Here is a 7,001-nt window from a genome sequence, read left to right as displayed (position 1 = left end):
CTAGGTGTGGAACGCTGTGAGATGAGCCTTTGGGTCTTCTACACCTGTGAAGGTGACCTTCGGGCCCATGGACGTGGCTGGTATCACGGTGTCCATGATCACCTGAGGGAACAGCATGGGTGGAGCCTTAACTGGCAGCGGTGGGGCTCGCTCATCCACAATATGTTCTCCTATGTTCTGCAAATTTCTGCGCAGTTCCTCATTGATTTTGCACAGCTCTACGTTGTTTGCTTGCAATCTGGCCAGATCAACCTGGAAACGAGCTTGGTCGACTCTGGACGCTGCTATCGCCTCCAAAAGAGCGTGTATGGTCTCCATGAGCTATTGCATGGAGATGTTTTCCCCTCGTAAGGGCGCAACAAATCCTTGCCTCGTACTCCTCATATTGCTGGTAGGCTCTTAACACGATTGTGAGTGGGACCTAGTTTTATCGGGCCCCACAGTGGGCGCCAAATGTTCTTGTCGGTTGACTTGGTTGTCGTTTGACTCCAACTACAACTTCAGGCCCCGCCTGTCTCCTCGTTCTCACACCCTCCTCTTGGTTGAAGAACGTTGTACCTGTAGAGACAAAAGGGCGCCCTTGCAGTCGTTCGCACTCCGACGCTCAAGTCAATACTGGGGCAAAGAAACAGTAAGTAAATAAAGTAGTTTCAGTCTTAGAAACGGTGTACCTTGCTAGGGTTCTTACCACCCTTTATATAGGTTGTAGCTAGGGTTTACTTCTGTTTTGTTACCCACATTTAGGGTTCCTGGGAGAACGTCCTTGCGCCGCTATTACACAATCTTAGCGTAATCTGGCACATAAGACTTCCCTTTACTGGAGTGCAACGACTAGCAGTATTGCCACCAAGGTACTAACTCATGCACCACTGCTGCGGTGCCATCTGTTCTATGGGTGCCCTAAGTATTCACGTGCCATGCAAGCAGTTGTTCCTTGGAAACCCTAACCCTAATGGGCCTTAGTGCCTCCAAGGAACACTTGCTTGTATCGTACCTGAATGTACCATACACACCCCATGCATGATCCTCTCGTGACTTAGGTCTTTTTTTGGGTGTTGACTTCTTGTCAACTCCTACTGCTTGTGGGACCCAGCCTACATGGCCCACCATTGCTATCAGGCCACCGATGTCCGATGTCTTTCTCTCAGGCCGATGACCGAGTTTTGGCCTGTACAACTACTAATATTTCTCCATTTGAGGTTGTCTATGGATTTAATCCTCTTACTCCTTTAGATTTGTTACCTCTACTTAATCCATAAGAATTTATGCATAAGGAAGGAGTAACAAAAGCCGATTTTGTTAAGAAAATGTATGAGAAGATTAACAACCAAATACAAAAATAAACAGATAAATACATGAAACATAACAATAAGGGGAATTCAGAGATGAATTTTGAAGAGGGAGACTGAGTTTGGTTTTACCTTTTTAAGGATAGATTCCCTAATCATTGGAAGTCTAAGCTTAGTCCCTAGGGAAATGGTCCTTTCCAAGTCCGCCAGAAAATCAATAATAATGCATATCAATTAGACTTGCTTGAGGAATATGTGGATCTAACACCTTTTGCAAGTAGTGAAGATGAAGAGGCAGAAACATGTGATTTGAGGATAAATCCTCTTCAAGAGGGAGGGGATGATGGAAGAAGGCCAAGCTCAAGCTGATACAAACCATCTCGACAAACAGATGACTAAGGACACAACACACACTTCACAATTAAGTCAGTCATCTTGGTATCCAAGACAATGCCCCACCAAACTTCAGAAGGACCTTTGTAGAAGAAGAACTGGACATAGGCCAGAGCATCAAATGTTTTTTCTTTTGGTCTTTTTAAAAGACAAGTTTATGTAAATAAATTGGGATCACTTTGGGGGTCCAAATAGAAGAATAAACTATAGTAGGGTGTGCTTAGTAATTTTAGCAAGGTGTGCTTAGTAATTTGGGTTTATGCCAAGGCCACCTTTCATGACATGTGCACCTAGGTTTAGGGTTTCTTTCACTGACCTCCAGGTTTCCTTGACCTACCTTCTAGAAGGTTTCTCACTAATGACACCCTAGCCCTCTATCTTGCTCTCTAAGACACTCTCTCCTATAAATAAAGTGTCTTGCCTCATGTATTACACATTGAATTTTGAAATAGAAAAAGAAACTTTGCAAGAGTGTTTAGTGAGACTTGAGTGCTCTCCTTTTTGGGTCTTATCTTAAGTGTTTGTGCACTTTAAGTGGCGGATCTTGACCACTCATCTTGGAGTCTTCCATCTTTCTAAGTGGTGTGATTAATTACGTTCTTATTCACTCATCCTTCATCCTTTTTCATTCTTATTTACGACACTTTCCATTCCATTTGATGTCTTTCTATACTCTTTAATTTCGGCCTTTACATTGTTTTTCTTTAACTTGTTCATTGTCTTAATTTCGCACCTCATCATCATATTCACCATATAATTGTGTTTTCTCTTTACCCTCTAGAAGTGAACCTTCACAATTAACCACTTGGTTAAGTTTGTGTTTAGAGAGAATCTTCTTTGGGTTTCTCACCCTATTCTGCTTAAAACAAAAAAAAATCATAAACAAAGTGCAACCCATAAAATGTGCAATCTTAAAATATACTCACATCACAGGCCCAACCTGATGTGAATGCAATAGCAAGAATACATGATTCTTTGACATTCTTAGGAACAACTTGAGTTGGTCATGAATTGGCACTTTAATTAGAATTGGATCAATGTTCTAATTCAAGAACTCACCAAGACTTTGCACCGAACCAAAGCTCACATGGAAGTCCATGTATTGTCAAATTGAATCAAGCAACAAGAATGGAAGAAAACACAATTGAACTCAGCCAAAAACAGAAAACTACCGAACAGAAATTGAAATACAGCAAAGGACCGAACAGAATTTGAAGAACAAGTAAGCTATAATGAAGAACATGAAAGGAAACAAAGCTTGAGAATAGAAAACTTATGGAGATGGAAGGAGAGGTGAGTGATCACGCCACTTAGAGTGTGGATACTCCAAGATTAGTGAGTTGCCGCCACTTGAGGTTCACCATAGACACCCAAGATAAGACTTGATGAAGGCACCAAAGCTCTTCCAATTTCTCTCTCAAATTGAGTATAGTTTTCTTACTACAATTTCCAAATCTGATTTGTACAAGGGCAGCACCTATATTTATAGCCTATAAGGTGCTGAAATGCAAAGTTAACCAAATGAAAATGTGCCCCTAAATGACATTCAAATTCGGTGCCAACTAGTGCATGAAGGAAGTGTGACTTTCCTTCCTAGTTTGGCACCTCCTAACTCATATCTACACTCCCCCTAGCATCCTTTACTAAGTTCACACCCCCTTAAGCTTCTACTATTTCTAAACTAAAAACTAAAGATGCTTTTACAAAAGAGGTTTCTTATGTTTCCCTCTAAGCACCTTCCTAAAGACTATTCTATATATTTTCTACTAAAGAGAGATATTCAAAATGAAGCCTATTATTTGAGAGTTTGTAGACTTCTTTATCTTTAGGCTTGATCTTCTCTTTGACTTCTTTTAATTTGTGAGAAGACTAGAAGGAAGAACTTCAAATGTGTAGGTGAAAATTCGCTTCCTTCATCAATAAAATCCTCTCCTATTGGATATCCATCACAACCACTAGGTCCATGTCAAGGAAGATTCAAAAAGATTGGGACTTTAATACTGATAGTAGAGACAACCTTCTATACATCTTCAAAAATGCCATAACCCAGTGTAGAATTTCTATATTAGAATTTATTTTCTTGCCATGGGGCTGAGATAGAATTTTGCAAACAACAATGGTTTAAACAAGGAGTACGGCAAACAATGATCGAATTACTACAGAACAGATCGCTATATTCCAAACACTCCAAAAGAAAATGGTGGAGATGCGCCAGAAAGGCATCAAGGATCGATAGAATAATGAAAAAGAAATGTGCTTCCTTAAAGAACAAAATGAGGATTTGAAATGACGACTTGACGAATTTGAGTGAAGAGAGCAATCTGGTTCAAATGATCATACCGACAACCAGGAGAAATGAGCAATCATTCGGACACATACTCAACAAGCATCCCGACAGCAAACCGAACTCACTCAAATAGTTCACGATGATGATGATCCAAAGGGACACCCTTTCACTGATGAGATCATGGAGGCACAATTCCCTTCCAAATGGAAGAGACTCAACATCAAACTCTATGATGGTTCTACAGTTTCGGATGAACACGTGAACATCTACAAAGCACAAATGAACCTCTACATAATGAATAAGGCAATATAGCCCACTTCTTTCAAAGAGGCGACACTCAAATTAGTTTACTGAACTTCCTCTCAACTCGGTGGACAGTTTCAAAGCTCTGTTGGCAAAGTTTAACACTCAGTACGCAATGAGGCGACCACACCATATGTCGTTTATAGCCTTTCTCAATATCAGACAAGAGAAGGGGGAGCCCTTACGAGCATTCATGTAGAGGTTTAGCAAAATATCTCTAAGCATCAGAAACCTCATGGCAAAGATAGCCATAGATCTTGGCTCTCCAACCTGGACAACTCATTGTTAGCTTCATAAAGAAAGCAGCAAAAAATTTGGATGAATTGCAAAATTGAGCAACCAAGTTTATGCAAATTTAAGAGCTACGTGATTTTCACAAGAATGCCTGAGCCGATAATGGAGGAGACAAGGGAAAGGAGAAAGATCGGGGTACCCGACACATACCTGGACGGCCTAAAAAAATCAGAGAGAATCGAGGTCCTCGATTTCATACTTATACCCCATTAAATGATGATAGGGATAAAATCATGGATGAAGTTTTGCATGTCGACCTGATCCCGACATTGAAAAATTTGCAGAGTCCGAGAAATGAAGACATGTCAAAACAATGTCAATATCATCGCAATTTCGGACACACAATCGAAGAGTGCAGGCTTTGAAAGACAGGGTAGAAGAATTCGTTCAAGTTGGTCACCTATGTTCAAATGGAAAATAAAAGCTCGAACCGATCTTCACAAAGAGAAAGGTACCTTTCCAAAGAACGAAGAGAACCATACCCTCGGCATGGTCGGAGGATTTCCACTAGGTGGTTGTAGCTGAAAAGAAGGGTGATCACACCGTCATTATCGGTATCCCTCACTAAGAAGTAAAAGTCCCAAAAGCCGATAGAGACAAAGTGTTGGTAGAGAAATAAATACAATTGCGGAAGGATTTGCATTTGGAGGATGTTCTAGTTCTGCTTGCAAGAAGCACTTTCGGGATATTCAATCAGTCCATTCAACTACTATCAATGATCGACCGAGGATCCCTCAATTTCTTTTTACAAATGATGATTGTCTTGCTATTGATCCGGCCCAAGATGACCCTATGGTCATCATGGTAGAGATTGAAAATTTTACCATTACCAAGGTTTTGGTAGATCAAGACACTTCGGTCGACATTTTATATGGGAAAACTTTCAAAAAGATGAGGATTCAATAGTAAGAAATTCAGCCCTACGACGACCATAGTAGGTTTTTTGGGAGAATGGGTGGACACTCGAGGATACAATTATTTGTACACAACATTTGGAGAAGGTAGATATCTTTGTAAAACTATCAAGATCAGGTACCTTCGGGTTAATGCAAATACCTCCTATATTATATTGCTCACCCAGTCATCTATTAATTGCCTTAAAGCAATAGTGTCCACACCACACCTTGCCATGAAGTTTCCCTCGGCTGCGGGTGATATAGTTACCCTTCATGTTGACCAAATATTATCATGAGTGTTATGTCGTAAGCTTGAAAGTTGAACCAATCGTTCGACTTTACAGAGCATCACCACGCGTTCGGTCAAGCGGGAGAAAAGGACGCTCACCAGGGTCCACAACGCTAACCAGAGATTCGTCTCGAGAGATGAGGCCTTCAAGAAGAGACATATGGTTGTATTGGTCGACCTTGACCCTCAACTAAACGATCCTCACATTGAACCATCCGAAGACCTTCGCTAGTTACCCCTACGTGATGAAGAACATGCAACACACATAAAGACTTCTTTAAAGTCGGCCGACGACAAACTACTAAGTCAAACATTAATTGAAAAAGCAGATTTGCTTCCCTGGAAAGCTTCAGATATGCCCAGGGTGAGTCTGAAGATCATTGCATATCGTGTTACAGTGTATAAAGAAGCGAGACCAGTTGCCCAGAAGAAAAGAAAAATAGGTGAAGAAAAGCACAATGCAACATGTAAGGAAGTTGGTAAATTAGTCAAAGTCGGTCTCATCCAGAAAGCACATTACACCAATTGGTTAGCCAATGTAGTGATGGTTAAAAAATGAAATGGTAAATAGAGGATGTGTACTGACTACATGAAGCTCAACAAAGCTTGTTCGGAGGATTCTTATCCTTTACCAAGCATTGATCGCCTAATTGATGGAGAAATTGGTCACCATATATTGAGTTTTTTGGATGCATACTCGGGATATAATGAAATCCAGATGCACCCAAGAAACAAGGAAAAAACAACATTCATGATTGACTGTGACAACTTCTACTATGGGGTCATGTTGTTCGACCTCAAGAATGTAGGTGCAACTTACCAGAGATTGATGAATTATATCTTCAAGGGGATGCTCGACCGAAACATCGAGGTTTATGTAGATGACATTGTGGTTAAATCTGATTCATGCTTACAGCATATCCAAGATATAAAAGAAGTCTTTAAAGCTCTCCGAGACCATGGTATGTGGCTTAACCCCGTCAATTGTGTGTTCGGGGTGGAAGGAGAAAAGTTTTTGGGTTTCATGCTCACTCATCTGTCATAGAAGCAAATCCAGAAAAATGCAGGGTTTGTTAATCAAGGATGATCTTGAAGCTTTGATGTCAACAAATCCATGGTGTTTGATGGAAGGCTGGAGTTGTTGATTGACAAGACTCTCTTTATCAAGTAGTCAAATTCTGAAATTATCTTGGTCCAAATCTATGTTGATGACATCATTTTTTGTGCTACCAAAGATAGTTCGTGTGAAG

The sequence above is a fragment of the Phaseolus vulgaris genome, chromosome 6 (assembly GCF_051622355.1).
Source record: "Phaseolus vulgaris cultivar YP4 chromosome 6, ASM5162235v1, whole genome shotgun sequence".
Classification (NCBI taxonomy): domain Eukaryota; kingdom Viridiplantae; phylum Streptophyta; class Magnoliopsida; order Fabales; family Fabaceae; genus Phaseolus; species Phaseolus vulgaris.
Note: the sequence above shows the minus strand (reverse complement) of the source record.